Source organism: Dicentrarchus labrax, unplaced genomic scaffold (assembly GCF_905237075.1).
Source record: "Dicentrarchus labrax unplaced genomic scaffold, dlabrax2021, whole genome shotgun sequence".
NCBI lineage: Eukaryota > Metazoa > Chordata > Actinopteri > Moronidae > Dicentrarchus > Dicentrarchus labrax.
In genome coordinates this window covers 8,904,273-8,921,093 of record NW_026136704.1, presented here as the reverse complement: position 1 = coordinate 8,921,093, position 16,821 = coordinate 8,904,273, and the positions used below count along the sequence as shown (strand labels likewise).

General features: G+C 40.9%; 1 pseudogene; it reads right to left on the bottom strand.

The window, feature by feature from the left end:
• The window catches only part of LOC127361995 (WD repeat-containing protein on Y chromosome-like), a 38,584-nt pseudogene that overhangs the window by 12,600 nt on the left and 9,163 nt on the right, over positions 1–16,821 (bottom strand).

Below are 16,821 nucleotides of genomic sequence, written 5' to 3'. Positions count from 1 at the left end.
AGTGTCCAACATTTTAAAAAACTTTTGTTGCTCACAACAATGCCAGATTTGAATGACTTAATCAAACTCTACTTCAGACATTCTTTCATTCACTAAGTAATACTGCTAATTTTAATACATACAGTAACAATGGTAATAGTAATACGTGTCTACGTGTGACCTTGGTCTGGAAGTAGTCTGACGTGAACAAAGTGCTTAGTCAAAATTATATCACCACGAAAAAACAGACTTACAATGCATCTTACTGTCAACTGAGATTTGTGGTGTCACAATATACGGTAGATGCATCAGCAAACTGGCTGATTAAGAAGAAATGTGGTATCAAAACAATGACATCTGAGAAAACCTCAGAAGAGCCTTATAAAAACTACATATCAGACTTGTTTTCACAAACTGGATAATTGCTGATTACTGCTAAAATACCACTTCCTAAACATTAAAGACGTGAATTCAATTCAACTCAGCAAAGGCATATACAGCAACATTTTGAAAGCATGACTAATGAAAAAGTCACGTTTAAAATTGTACCAATTACTTGGTAATTAACAATGCAGTCTGAATAATACAGAAAAACTGCCAGTAGTACTTTTCGATTAGGCCAATGTCCAGTTCTTCTACTTAGTTCAGAACTTAGTTGAAAATATGGTCTGGATGGACTAGCCTGACTTTAACAAAGCTCTTGCTTTTGTCCAACATGACATTCCAGTCAATGGACAGATGCAGATCGCTGGCATCATCTTTAAGTTCCTTTGGCTTGGTTGCAATGTAAAAGCGTAACATTGTCAGTCTTGCAGTCTCGTACATAGTGCCAATGGACTGGCAAATGTCTTTCTCTGTCTCTGTCGTTCTCTCTTTACCTCTTTAGTTTTGCGCTCCAAGAATGCGACAAGCTAACTAGCTGCTGAGCTAATTATACAAGCTAATTGCTAGCATAGGCTGCTTTCTGCATTAATACACTTTTCTAGCAAATGTTTGTTTGTTTGTTGGTCTATATAAGTTACATGGGCTAACTGTAACCTCATTTGGAAACCTGTGAAGAAGATGTGTACCATGATGGGACAAGCAAAAAAGCCTCTTGGACCCATAACCCAAACCCAACAGGAAGTCGGCCATTTTGAATTTCTGACGTTTTTTTGCGTTGTATTTGAACGAACTCCTCCGAGGGAATTTATTGGATTAACTTAAAATTTAATCAGCGCAATCTAAAGACATTCATGATTAAAAGTTGTGGCATTGCGTCAAATTTCGACCATTCACCATAAAACAGATAGTACTCAACTTCAGTGTACAATGTCCAACAAACTTCACATATTCTTAACAGTCCTACCCTGAACACATCCTCATAACTTCAGTGTACATTATCTGATCTCAATGAAACTTCACATGTTTGATAAGAGTCCCGCCCTGAACACGTCTATGTGACAATATTCAGATATAGTGAGAGCGCCACCTACTGGCAACAGGAAGTAGGCACTGCATGGCGATTTTGATCTGATTTACGTGAAATGTTCATGTTGTGGGCCGCACGTGTTACACCGGCACATGACGTGGCCGCGGCACAGCCCGACAGCACGTGACATGGCCGCAGTACAACCCGACACGCGCCAGCTGCAAGGTCCCGTTCAATGCTTTAAACTTATTATTATTTTAGTAACAAATTAATCGCATATTTGGAGGCTTTCCTGTGCTCGAAATGTCATGAAACGCGGCACACGTGTCAGTCGTGGCGAAAAATGTAATAGTCTATGCATCGCTTTCGGTTCGTCCACTAGGTGGCGCTACTATCATGAAAAGGGCATTTAGGCTAATAACTTACGCATAGTTTGTCGCACATTCAAAAACCTTATATCTAGCGTTCGGTGAATGGAGCTGAATCTCCCCATATAGGCCACGCCCACTTCCGCCTTGAATTTTCTTTTTGTTAGAGTGCGAAATGTCCAAAAACTACTTTTTCATGTTACTCCTATACGCTTTGTCCGATTTCCCACAAAATTTTTCAAGTAGCATCTGGGGACTGTCCTGGGAAAAAAAGTCTATGAAGTATTTTGATAGTACAAAAACAACAATAATCCGCCACTAGGTGGCGCTCTGGTGTTACGACCCGGCTCGATTTGGAGAGCAGTAACATACAATTGGAATTGGAAAAGAGATGGAATGCAACAATTGACAGGTTCAGGTTAAAATCAGGTGTTTAATTAACTAAGGAGAGTGCGCTTGCACAATGAAATATAACAAAAGAGAGGCTATACAGGTGCTGACAAATAACTAGTACACAAAATGAAGATGACTGAATGACACTAAAGAACAAAAACAGATCAGCACCCATAAGCTTACAAACTAGTGTACAAAAAACAAACTAGCAGTTATTCTGCAACTTAAAAGGTCTCAAAAAGATTACAAAGGCACTGGCTGAATCCACTCAGATAACGGCCAGGCAATACTAGGAAATACAAACACTCTAGACTAACACAATGGCACAATGGTGTGCAACCAACAGCGAGGCGAACTGATCACTAGTTCACAGCCGCCCTGAACTGTGGACACGCAAGCTATTTAAGTGCAGCTGGGGTTGATTGAAGACTCCTGATTGGTAGCTTTGGTGGAATCGCAGCCACACCAATCACAGATGCCAGGGGACAGCAACCAGGAAGTAGGCGGTCTCTGCTCCAGAAGGACCAATCCTCAACAGGGAATCACACATGAAACACCACAATGAATATACACTAAACGACAGCCAGCGGCGGCCGTAACACTGGTGGCAGGGTAAATCACTGTGCGGAGACCGTAATAGTTATGAATATGAAATTCACAGGGTACGTGTACACTGGTGCCCTAATCTCACATACCAAAAATCGTGTTTGTCGTGTTTGCCCCCTACAGTATTTCAAATAAGCAGCCCCGGCGCCACGTTTCACTGATATGAAACTGGGTAGGCACGTCAATTTTTGTGATTTTACGTGTTGTGTTTGAACAAACTCCTCCTAGGGAATTCATCGGATCTGCTTCAAAATTGGTCAGTACAGTCAAAGCTGATTAAAAATTGTGCTATTTGTGCATGTACATTAAAGGGCAGGTCCGTGGTGTGGCATCAGAGTCAGCCAGGTTGAATCGAATGTTGAAATGTGATGCCATTTCTGGCATTTCACAGACTTTCAGCGTTTTTTTGGGTTGTATTTCAATGAACTCCTACTAGGGAATTTATCGGATCAACGTCAAAATTGGTCAGTACAGTAAAAAAATATTGCTGATCAAAAGTTGTGCTATTTGTGACTGTACGTCAAATCGCATGCCCGTGACGACGTGTTGAATTCCACCGATTGGCCATAAAAAAGATAGTACTCATATCTTCAGTGTACAATGTCCAATAAACTTCACATATTCTGTAACAGTCCCACCCTGAATACGTCTCACAACTAAGGTGTACATGGTCCAATCGCAATGAAACTTCACACGTTTGATAAGAGTCCCGCCCTGAACACGTCTACATGACAATATTCAGATATAGTGAGAGCGGCACCTACTGGCAACATGAAGTAAGCGCTGCGATGCGATTATGATCTGATTTACGCAAAATTTTCATGTTGTGGTCCGCACGGGTTACGACAGCACGTGACGTGGCCGCAGCACACACCGAGTTGCGTGGAGTGCGAGGGCCCGTTCATCGCTGCTTGCAATTTTGTGTTTTGTGCTTCAGTAAATCATGTTGTGCCCTTTAAAAAAAAAATTTATTCAGAAGGTTGAGGCTTAATTGCTACTCACAATTAATATCAGTATATTTATGTAATTTGGTTAACCTTAAGCCACTTTCCACTGCTGCTTTTGGGTCAACAGGGCATGCCATGAGTCAAGCTGATAGTGGAGTGCCCTTACACTCCGAAAACACATTTTTGAATTTTTAATCAAAAGTGACCTAGTTATGACAATGTAAGCTTTGTTCTCTAATTACAGGTTTGTGTTTTCCAAAAGAAAATAGCTCAACACTAAAGTTCTGTTAAGTTCTTAAACTCATATAATACTGACATATTTTAAAGAAAGCTTTGAAGACTCCGTACGCATGACGGATCAACTGTAATCCATTGCACCACTACATTGCAGTAATATTCATACCAATTCTGGTGGTGCAAAAATGTTGGCTAATAGCCAATTGAGCAATTGTCAATGAAACGGTTAAACAAATAATAACAATAATAATATTTATCTATTTAATAGATTTTGATTTATTAAGAATTGTGGGAGGAAACCAGAGTACCTGGAGAAAACCCACACAAACACCCTTCCATATTTGGACCTCATTTGGTTCATACATGGAGAAGGTGCAGCCTGAGTCAGTTATTGGACATGGTAAGAATTGTACTTTCTGGCTGAATTTTCAACTTGGTTCGCACTGCCGACCTGAGCAGCGTTCTAAGGCAAAACGTTCCGCCACGCACACACGCTGCTCAGGTCGGCAGTGCGGACCAGCCGTTGGTGAGCTCTTGGTTAGTACAGCCTGTGGTGAGCGGGCCCTGAAGTTGATGAACTGGGCTTGATGATATGTGAGCTGAACCTTCTCAGCAGTGGTGGCTGACTATGTTCTGAGGAGGGTGTGTTGTTTTTATTACTCTTTTATTCATATTAATTCAATAATATTAAATAGGATTGTGGGAAGAAACCGGAGCACCCGGAGTAAACCCGAACAAACACCCTTCCATATTTGGACCTCTCTATTTAAAGAGTCCTCCTGCTGAATTGTGGAGAGCTCTTCTCTTTGTAGCGTTAGTACGGCCTGTGGTTAGCGAAGTCTGAGGTGGATTGGGCTTAAGTTGACTCTGACCATGTGTCAGCTGCACTGTGTCAGAGATGGGTGGAAAATGCAGACGCTTTGAAGTGTGTTCAGGTCTTGACTTGACTGTATTAACCGGTAGCTGCATGTGCGGTAAGTGCTTGGCACTATTGCGGCGTCTGGTGAGCAAAGCCTGAGGTGCATTTGTCTTGAGTTGACTCTGACCACGTGTGAGCTGCAGTGTATCAGAGACTGCACCATCAGATTGCTCCATGTGTGGCGAGCTGTCCGTTGCAGTAGTGCAGCTTGTGGTTGGGGTTTTGTTAGATGGAGATGGTGTTGATGTGTGATCAGACTCTTGCTGAAGGATGTCTGGTGGACATGGTATTAGGACATTGCCTTTTAATTTTAATTTATTAAGAACTGTGGGAGGAAACCAGAGTACCTGGAGAAAACCCACACAAACACCCTTCCATATTTGGACCTCATTTGGTTCATACATGGAGAAGGTGCAGCCTAAGCCAGTTATTGGACATGGTAAGAATCGTACTTTCTGGCTGAATTTTTTACTTGGTTCGCACTGCCGACCTGAGCAGCGTTCCAAGGCAAAACGTTCCGCCATGCACACACGCTGCTTAGGTCGGCAGTGCGAACCAGCCGTTGGTGAGCTCTTGGTTGGTGCAGCCTGTGGTGAGCGGGCCCTGAAGTTGATGAACTAGGCTTGATGATATGTGAGCTGAACCTTCTCAGCAGTGGTGGCTGACTATGTTCTGAGGAGGTTGTGTTGTTTTTATTCTTTTTTTATTCATATTAATTCAATAATATTAAATAGGATTGTGGGAAGAAACCGGAGCACCCGGAGTAAACCCGAACAAACACCCGTCCATATTTGGACCTCTCTATTTAAAGAGTCCTCCTGCTGAATTGTGGTGAGCTCTTCTCTTTGTAGCGTTAGTACGGCCTGTGGTTAGCGAAGCCTGAGGTGGATTGGGCTTAAGTTGACTCTGACCACGTGTGAGCTGCACTGTGTCAGAGATGGGTGGGAAATGCAGACGCTTTGAAGTTTGTTCAGGCCTTGACTTGACTGTATTAACCGGTAGCTGCATGTGCGGTAGGTTCTGAGCACTATTGCGGCCTGTGGTGAGCGAAGCCTGAGGTGGATTGGTCTTAAGTTGACTTTGACCACGTGTGAGCTGCACTGTATCAGAGATGGGTGGGAAATGCAGATGCTTTGAAGTGTGTTCAGGCTTTAGCATGACTCTGTTAACCGGTAGCTGCATGTGCGGTAAGTTCTTGGCACTATTGCGGCGTCCGGTGAGCAAAGCCTGAGGTGCATTTGTCTTGAGTTGACTCTGACTACGTGTGAGCTGCACTGTGTCAGAGATGGGTGGGAAAGGCAGACACTTTGAAGTGTGTTCAGGCCTTGACTTGACTGTATTAACCGGTAGCTGCATGTGCGGTAATGTCTGAGCACTATTGCGGCCTGTGGTGAGCGAAGCCTGAGGTGGATTGGTCTTAAGTTGACTTTGACCACGTGTGAGCTGCACTGTATCAGAGATGGGTGGGAAATGCAGATGCTTTGAAGTGTGTTCAGGCTTTAGCATGACTCTGTTAACCGGTAGCTGCATGTGCGGTAAGTTCTTGGCACTATTGCGGCGTCCGGTGAGCAAAGCCTGAGGTGCATTTGTCTTGAGTTGACTCTGACTACGTGTGAGCTGCACTGTGTCAGAGATGGGTGGGAAAGGCAGACACTTTGAAGTGTGTTCAGGCCTTGACTTGACTGTATTAACCGGTAGCTGCATGTGCGGTAAGGTCTGAGCACTATTGCGGCCTGTGGTGAGCGAAGCCTGAGGTGGATTGGTCTTAAGTTGACTTTGACCACGTGTGAGCTGCACTGTATCAGAGATGGGTGGGAAATGCAGATGCTTTGAAGTGTGTTCAGGCTTTAGCATGACTCTGTTAACCGGTAGCTGCATGTGCGGTAAGTTCTTGGCACTATTGCGGCGTCCGGTGAGCAAAGCCTGAGGTGCATTTGTCTTGAGTTGACTCTGACTACGTGTGAGCTGCACTGTGTCAGAGATGGGTGGGAAAGGCAGACACTTTGAAGTGTGTTCAGGCCTTGACTTGACTGTATTAACCGGTAGCTGCATGTGCGGTAAGTTCTGAGCACTATTGCGGCCTGTGGTGAGCGAAGCCTGAGATGGATTGGTCTTAAGTTGACTTTGACCACGTGTGAGCTGCAGTGTATCAGAGACTGCACCATCAGATTGCTCCATGTGTGGCGAGCTGTCCGTTGCAGTAGTGCAGCTTGTGTTTGGGGTGTTGTTTGATGGAGATGGTGTTGATGTGTGATCAGACTCTTGCTGAAGGATGTCTGGTGGACATGGTATTAGGACATTGCCTTTTAATGTGTGTCTCTGCTGAATCTTGAACACACGTCCATATTTTAACTTTGGCAGCTTGACTGCATCATCAAATTGCTGCATGTGTGGCGAGTTGTCTGTTGCAGTAGTGCAGCTTGTGGTTTGGGTGGTGTTTAATGGAGATGTCTTTGATGTATGTGTCGACCTTTGCTTTTCCTTTCTAGTAAACTGCTGTTTGTCCTTCTTGGACTGATGCTGCTCCTCGTCGTCCATGTGATCAGGTTCTGGTTTAATATTCATCAACTTCCGATACCTTCTAAACAATTCCTCATCACTTGGTATGTCAATTACCATTAATGTGTCTGTAATGTCTTGATAGAGCCTCTCAAATTTTGCAGGATAATTTCGTATAGGTGGTAGGTCTGGTAGTGTTGATGTGGGCGGTGATGACCTTGTAGTCTCAAGTGGTGTTTGAGAGATTCTTGATTCTTTTCTCGTCTCTGCCGTACCAGGTCTTGCTGCCGGTTTCTGGTCAGTATCCTCCTCAGGGCTGAGTTGGGTAGAATGCCATTCATCCCTCCCAAAGAGGCCTATGCAGCGGCCTGTGTTTGTCCATATCCGGACATTGCAATCTAACCCTGCAGTAATTATGTTTTTACAGTCAGGGTCACACTTAACACTCACCACTGCTGTGAGGTGAGAGTGCCAGGTCCCCAACAGAGGAGGCGGACACAGTGATACGCACCGCCCTTTGTCTTCCCGTCTTTTAAAGCCAAATCCTTGTATGTCCCAATGATAAATCCTTCCGGTACTATCCCCAGCTAGTAGTATATGTTCATTGACATCGGTCGACATGGTGGTAATGACTGCACCTTCGTCATTCACTGCCTTGAACTTTCCTAACAGACCCCCGTTGCTTTTAACAGACCAGGCACAGATGAAGCCATCTGCAGAAGTCAGTAGTGTGGCTGTGTGAACATTGGTGGCCCTGGTCTTCAGACATAAAATAAGAGGGCTAAGAGGTTTTGAATTCACAGTCTTAGCTGGGGATTTTTTACATTGAGCTTTTTTCTCAGTGTCTTTGACATTATTTTGCCTCTTGTCAACCGGTAGAATCCCTGATCGTCCTTGTGTGTTTTTTTTGTCTGGCATTTGTGTTCGAGAGCTCAACCTGGAATTAATCCAGTAGAGAACTTCTGCAGTTTCTGTATTCCAGAAAACAATATTTCCATTGCTGGAGGCAGTAACCAGTGCGTCTTCATGCACATCCATTGAGGTAACGTCATTTAAATAATCATGCTCCAAAAATCTGTTGTCATATCCCTCGATATCCAGGTTAAAAATCTTCTTGGAGTCTCTTCCAGACACAAATATCCTATCGTTTATGCAGACTATACCTGTTACCTCCTTTGGCACGGTAACAGGAAGAACACCAAGCTCTGTTCCATTGTTAAAGTTCCACAGTCTCACTTTCCCATCCTGGGAAACTGTGAATAGTCTGCGCTGTGGTTCGTCAAATGAGATGGCAGTGAACCCCACATGCCGATGTGGAGTGACACTGAACTCCATCACAGCTTTTCCTGTTGTGATATCCCAAACTGTCACCACACCGTTTTGGCAAATAGAGACAACCTGTTTGAAAATGCTGTGGTAGAGAGCGGAGCACAAGGGTTTGTCATGTGTTGTTAATGTATCTTTAAAAACATCTGTTCCTCTTCCAAGACATTTTCCTATATCTGAGTTAGCCACGACTAACTCATTGTTGTGTATGTTAAGACACACACTTGAGATAGGGGCCCGTCCCATGCCTTCAGCCTGGAAGCTTTGTCGGCACACCCAGCCATTCTCAGACCACACATGCACCATCTTGTCGTCCGATAAACTGATAAATGTTTTTTCCATACTATTGTACATAATATGAGTAATGGGTCTGATATGTCCCAATAATTCCTGTTCGCACGACATGCTCTTGTGGGGAAACCACACCCGCAATAAGCCATCTGTACCACCAGTCACCAGATACCTAGCTGAAGGGGAGTATTCAACACAGGTGAAAAACTCTGCATGTCCGTGGCTTTCAAAGATGGTTTTAGAGACTTTGGTTCTGGGCGGCTTGGGTAGGGTAGCGAGGACCATTGATTTGGATGACCTACCACAGATGGCAAACGAGTCAAGTAGCGGAAAGTATCGGATCTGACTGCACACATCCCCGAAGATGGGGACTTCAAATGACGAGAAGTCCTTGGAATGGTGTTTAAGCACTTTTTGAACATAAGCAGTTGGATAATCCTTTAGAGAGGGGTGTTCGTAAACCTCCTTGGGGAAAAGACCACACTTCTTTATGTTGTGTGAGATAAATGCTGACAAACAACCTTTAATATCTCCAAAGGAAAACACTGCTTTTTTTCCATCGGACCAGTAGTTCATGGTATTAACTCTGTTGTCAACAATTAAAGCATGGCAGATTCCAAAAGATGTAGGGAACTCAGTACAATCATAGAACAACAGTTCCCTGTCAGAAGTGGCAACAGCCAGCTGTTTGAGTTCTCTGATGTACACCATGTCATTAACACACATTTTCTCAATTTTTGAGTAAGGGAGTGCCTTTTGATTTTTGCTCAAATTAAATGTGTATGGGGTTTCAAACCTGTCAGTCCAGAAGTTGAGGACACCATCTGAGCTGATGGTGAGGTATTGACCTTTCTTGTAAGGCCTGGTTTGTTCTGTTGAAACCCCATAACCAGGTTCGACGTTATCGTCGAAGGGTCGGAATATTGTACTTACGACTGTTTTATGACAGTCCACAGGTACTATTTGGAAAGGTTTGGGAAAGGATTGATTTTTAAAATCCATTCTTTGTGATGCCTTATTTTGGTGTAAGAGGAAGGTCATTAACTCCCCAATGTCCACAGTTCCGTCACAGTTTGTGTCAATCTGCATGTGGAGGATAGTGACTTCTTCTGTGGTCAAATTACCATCTAATTTCTTCATCACTACACAGAATTCGTCCATATCCAATCCTCCACCATCATCGGCATCAGCCTCCCTAAACAATTCGACAATCTTTGGAATGTCTTTAGCACTAAACATTTCTGTACTCTCTGGTAGATCCTCCTCCATATCGTCAGATGGGTCCTCCTCCTCCTCCTTCTCCATATTCTTTGGAATGATTTTCGCAATGTCTTTGTATCTTCTCATTATTACTTTGATATAGCCAGTTAACTGGTTAATTAGGGTAATAGTGTTGCTAACTTTGTTAAAAAGAGAGAACTCCCCTAAACATTACGGGTTGTCCAGATTTATAGAGCCAGATCAAAGCCATTCTAAAATCCAAGATCAAAGCCAGATTCTAGAATCAAAGATCAAAGCCACAAACACACACACACATTTTTGAACATTTGTATGTGTTTTTTTGTTTTTTTGTTTTTTTACGGAAGAGGATTTGGGCCAAATTAAAACTCAAATGTGAGTCTAAATGAAAAAAAAAAATTCTGACATGAATCTCAGAATTCTGACTTTATTTTTAAAGAATTTTGACTTTATTCTCAGAATTTTTACTTTAAATTCAGGACTAGTAAGGATTCTACTAGTAAGGAATCATCTTTAGCAAGAGATTCACTGACAGAAAATGTTGGATATAATACAGTTTTTGCGTGTTCGAGGGGTCCCAGAGTAAGCCATTTCATTAATGGAAGAGGAAAAGGTAAGCGAAAAGAACATGTTTTGGTTTGGTTTGGTTTGTAACGAAAAGTAACAACAATTTCAAATTTGTTCGCTAACACGGTTGGGCTATTGGATATCAGAGAGTTCATCTCAGGTTGGGTTTTTCGGGAGATGTTTGCCTTTTTACTTAGCTACTTTAGCTAAATGCCTGCCTCCGAAGTGGAGTTAGAGCCGCTGACCAGCGACAGACTCTCGTACTGCACCAGAGATGTTCACAAGTCTTTTTTTGCAAGTCCAAGTCAAATCTGAAGTCTTTGGTCACAAGTCCAAGTCAAGTCTCAAGTCTTTGTGGGGTGAGACTTGGTCAAGTCTCAAGTCTTTGGTCACGAGTCCAAGTCAAGTCTCAAGTCTCTAAACAATAAAAGTCATATGTCTCTTCTGGTTGTAATGAGCCTTCTGTCATCTGCTGCTATCCGGTCTACTAAGAATACTGTACAGCTATATCTAAGAAATTCAAAGCATTTACTGTATTATTATCATTCCTTTATCTATTAGCATACAGTATCAGTACTGATTAGTTGTTTGTTACATGATCACTTTAAACAGGCTATTACAATGCAATATGAAGAAAACACACAATGAATGCTTTCCTTTAAAGGAAACTGTATTCAAAAAAGTTAAAGGTTTGCACTCTGCAACCGTATTGTTTAATTACACTGGGTCTCTAATGACACATTCCTCTATCCTCTCACTCAAACACAGTGTAATGGTAACCTGGTAAACCTGTAACATTAACGTTACGTGGTCAACAATTAACCTGTAACCTGCCTGTAAGTCGACAGTATAACTATGTACCTACTGACACTAGTACTCATTTAAGGGGCTTAACTTTAAAGATGCCCTCCAGATGTGTATCACAACATAAAATGTTTGACACAATAATGTGAGTCTGATATGTTTTATTCCACAAAGACAGTATCATTTCTACATTCGAATCCTTAAAAAGTCATCTACTCCTTCTACCTCACTACAGCTTCCATAATCTAATTTCTAAGTTTTCCTGCTGGTCACAATATGTCTCTTTGGTGGATCACACTGTAGAAGTTGCATACTGGACCAGGGTTGACTTCCAAACTATTTGTGATGTCACAAGTCATGTTCGTAGGCCTGCCCTTTATTTACATTTTTGAGCTCAAATAAACTTTCCACTTTCAGCAGATGAATGTGAAAACATCCTTCTAGTGTCAAACTCTTAAACATTCAACTGTAGGAACAAGAATAAAAATATATTTTCAAGTGGTGGGGGACTTTAACTATGGAGGACTGAAAGTGCCACAATTAAATAAATAAATACACCATTAAATAATTACTTAAATGTGTCATTCATTAATTAAAATTGGAATTAAATACATAAATGTGTAATTAAATATGTCATTAATTAATTCAAATACCGATTAATTTTATGTAAAATACATATATAATTATTTCACTATTTACATTTACACATCATGGTCCTGCCTGGCAGTACTTCATGAATTACTTAAAACTGTCAAACTCACCAATCAAAACTTGGTAGGCGGAACCTAACGCCTGATTGGTTACCCTGCGCATCAAGCCAAGACAAATCAATTCCAGATAACGAATCGATGCAGAGCTAGTGAACACATTCCAATACACTGGGTGGCGCTATTGGACTACTTCTTCTAAATCTGCAGTCACTCTGTGGTCAATATCTTGGTCAGAAAGTGTGGAAATAACTCCAAGAACTTCAATAAGTTCCTCTGCTTTACTCGCTACAACTCTGGGTCAGCAGCTCCTGCTTCCACATCCTCTGCTAAGTCTAAAAAATAAAATAAAGTGTTTAACTTTGAAAAATAAAGTGTAGCAGCAGCTTGAGTTTCCCTTTTTCTTTGTAAACTGTTTCATATCTTGATTAACAGTCTCAACAAATTTTATAAATGAATATCAACACATCTTTACAATTGAACAGTTTCTCTTTCTTTCCCTTTTATATCTTTCTACACACTTTCTGTTGTTCAGTGAGAGAATTGAGCTCTAACCTCTCTCCCTCGTTGGGCAGTGAATGAATGGGTCAGGATCAGTGTTGGTCATCTTACTTTAAAAAAGTAATTAGTTATAGTTACAAATTACTTATCCCAAAAAGTAACTGAGTTAGTAACTCAGTTAGTTACTAACGTTAGTAAGTTAGTAGTAAGTTAGTAAGTTAGTAACTCAGTTACCACATTGTAAAAGTAATTAGTTACTCAGCAAAGTAACTGTAACGCTATTTTTTATGGTCTATAATTACATTCTATAACATCTTCTATAACGTTAAAGATGTTTATAATCACTGAATAAAGAATAAAACACTATATACAGTATTTTAGAACATTTGGTATTTATTTGAACTCAATAGATTGCGTTAGTAACGCCATTATACTTAAACGCCATTACTCCCAACACTGGTCAGGATACTGGTTGAGTGATCATATTGGGATCTGAGCCTGCTTATTTTCTGTGACCTTAGTTCAGACTCGAGTGGGTATGTTTGATGAAAACTTTGTGTTTTGTCTCATAGTGGCGTTTCACACTGGCACTTTTAATCAGCGCCACGGTCTCTGAACATGAGACACACTGGTTATGTGCTCCCAGTGGGAAGAATGAATGTGAATGAATCCGTCCATTAAAAGCTTGATTTTCTATCCACCTTTCTCTTCTTAGAGAGCGCCATAAATCTTCTGTTGTCTCTCACTCACTCATCTCTCCGTTTCCTCTCCAAGTATCTGTGACTTCTCTTTCCGTCTGTCTCTCCTCTCTCATCGCTCTCATCTCTGTATTCAGTCGTGCTGTTTAAACAGATTTGATTGGCTTAGCAGCATCACGTGGGATGGCTTAACTAGCATGCGATTGGTCTGTGAGCTTCCTGATCTGCTAAACAAATACCGTAAAGACTAAAAAAGCTGTGCTGGTTAAAATAGAAGCTCCCCATCAAAATTTAGAATCCTCAATAATTAATTGATTATAGGTCTGGGTCCGCATAGGACGGTGTCTGGGTCCAGACTCGCCTGTTAGCGACCTCTGCCCTAGAAAGCTCATGAAGATCTTCCTGGCACTCTACTTCAGACCAAAGCAATGGATCAGGCTAGATTCGCGTTAGCCCCACCCACTGAGTTTGATGGGTGAGTTTGACAGTTTTAAGTAATTCATGAAGCACTGCAACGCAGGACCATGAAATGTAAATGTAAATAGTGAAATAATTATATATGTATTTTACATAAAATTAATCGGTATTTGAATTAATTAATGACACATTTAAGTAATTATTTAATGGTCTATTTATTTATTTAATTGTGGCACTTTCAGTCCTCCATATTTAACAGGATTTATGGAAGATACACAAAGTAATTTACTTTTCTTTTCTCTCTTCTGTGCAGATTGACAGCGATGTCATTGTGCTGATGGATGACGCAATTCTAATTACATTCCTTCCTATGGAGACCGACTTGCCCTCTTTAATTTCTGCATAGTCTCTCTAAGTGATCAGATAGATTAACTTCAGTTTTGCTGCTTACAACAATGCCTGAAATGTCAGATTTGGATGACTTAATCAAACTATACTCTTTGAGTAAGAAAGAAATACTGGCAATCTTAGCACGCAGCAACCACATAGTAATAAGTGTGCCAACTTTAAAGAGAATACGTAGAAGACTTGGCCTTTTCAGAAGCAAGAACCAGTCTGACTAGAATGAAGTGCTGACTTTTGTTCAACATGAGATCATGACCAATGGACAAATGCAGGTTTACCATCGGCTACATCTTTGTGCAGTTCAATGTGGATTTGTTGTGTCACAGGATACCATAAGACGGGTCATCAAAGTGTGGAAATAGGACTAGCACAGTGCCTGAGAAGGCACAAACTACCTTTACTATTTTTCACATGAATGACAATAAAGTGCTTTCTAACTTTCTCAAACAACTCTTCTTTTTAACCTTATGTTTTTTACCTAAAAAGGGATAGGGGAGGGAAAAGGAAGATTTTTATTGGTAATCATGGTAACCAATAATAACATGGTTAAATCTCATAACCACAGAGCCTAGTCTGGATTGAACCAGAATGGCTCAACTCTTTAAATGAACAGTTAAAAGTGACATTTAACATTTTTACAGTCAAATATAAATCCTCTCAACTGCAAGCTACTCTTAAATTGTTTTATATAGCCTCTTTATCAAAACATACATTAAACATCAGTGACCTAATGTAAAAGATCATTGACACTTTACAGGTAACACTGGCAATTCAACCAGGGTCTGTGGTATCACAAAATACACCAAGTGTCATCCATAAACATGGTGTAGAATTGAGGTAAATGTTAAGTGTTCAAGCAGATACATACAGGTATACTAAAGCTGTACTCCACACTTTATTCTAGTAACCTCAAAACATGAGAATTTGGCACAAGGATGACTGATCTCTTTGGCATTGCTATTATCAATAGCAATAGTCATCATTCAACATCAAACTAGTTGATCCACACGGCATATAACGTAAGAACTCAAGTTTATCAGACAGACAGACTGCATTATATAGTATTATGTATCAGTAAAAAGTGTCCAACATTTTAAAAAACTTTTGTTGCTCACAACAATGCCAGATTTGAATGACTTAATCAAACTCTACTTCAGACATTCTTTCATTCACTAAGTAATACTGCTAATTTTAATACATACAGTAACAATGGTAATAGTAATACGTGTCTACGTGTGACCTTGGTCTGGAAGTAGTCTGACGTGAACAAAGTGCTTAGTCAAAATTATATCACCACGAAAAAACAGACTTACAATGCATCTTACTGTCAACTGAGATTTGTGGTGTCACAATATACGGTAGATGCATCAGCAAACTGGCTGATTAAGAAGAAATGTGGTATCAAAACAATGACATCTGAGAAAACCTCAGAAGAGCCTTATAAAAACTACATATCAGACTTGTTTTCACAAACTGGATAATTGCTGATTACTGCTAAAATACCACTTCCTAAACATTAAAGACGTGAATTCAATTCAACTCAGCAAAGGCATATACAGCAACATTTTGAAAGCACGACTAATGAAAAAGTCACGTTTAAAATTGTACCAATTACTTGGTAATTAACAATGCAGTCTGAATAATACAGAAAAACTGCCAGTAGTACTTTTCGATTAGGCCAATGTCCAGTTCTTCTACTTAGTTCAGAACTTAGTTGAAAATATGGTCTGGATGGACTAGCCTGACTTTAACAAAGCTCTTGCTTTTGTCCAACATGACATTCCAGTCAATGGACAGATGCAGATCGCTGGCATCATCTTTAAGTTCCTTTGGCTTGGTTGCAATGTAAAAGCGTAACATTGTCAGTCTTGCAGTCTCGTACATAGTGCCAATGGACTGGCAAATGTCTTTCTCTGTCTCTGTCGTTCTCTCTTTACCTCTTTAGTTTTGCGCTCCAAGAATGCGACAAGCTAACTAGCTGCTGAGCTAATTATACAAGCTAATTGCTAGCATAGGCTGCTTTCTGCATTAATACACTTTTCTAGCAAATGTTTGTTTGTTTGTTGGTCTATATAAGTTACATGGGCTAACTGTAATCTCATTTGGAAACCTGTGAAGAAGATGTGTACCATGATGGGACAAGCAAAAAAGCCTCTTGGACCCATAACCCAAACCCAACAGGAAGTCGGCCATTTTGAATTTCTGACGTTTTTTTGCGTTGTATTTGAACGAACTCCTCCGAGGGAATTTATTGGATTAACTTAAAATTTAATCAGCGCAATCTAAAGACATTCATGATTAAAAGTTGTGGCATTGCGTCAAATTTCGACCATTCACCATAAAACAGATAGTACTCAACTTCAGTGTACAATGTCCAACAAACTTCACATATTCTGTAACAGTCCTACCCTGAACACATCCTCATAACTTCAGTGTACATTATCTGATCTCAATGAAACTTCACATGTTTGATAAGAGTCCCGCCCTGAACACGTCTATGTGACAAT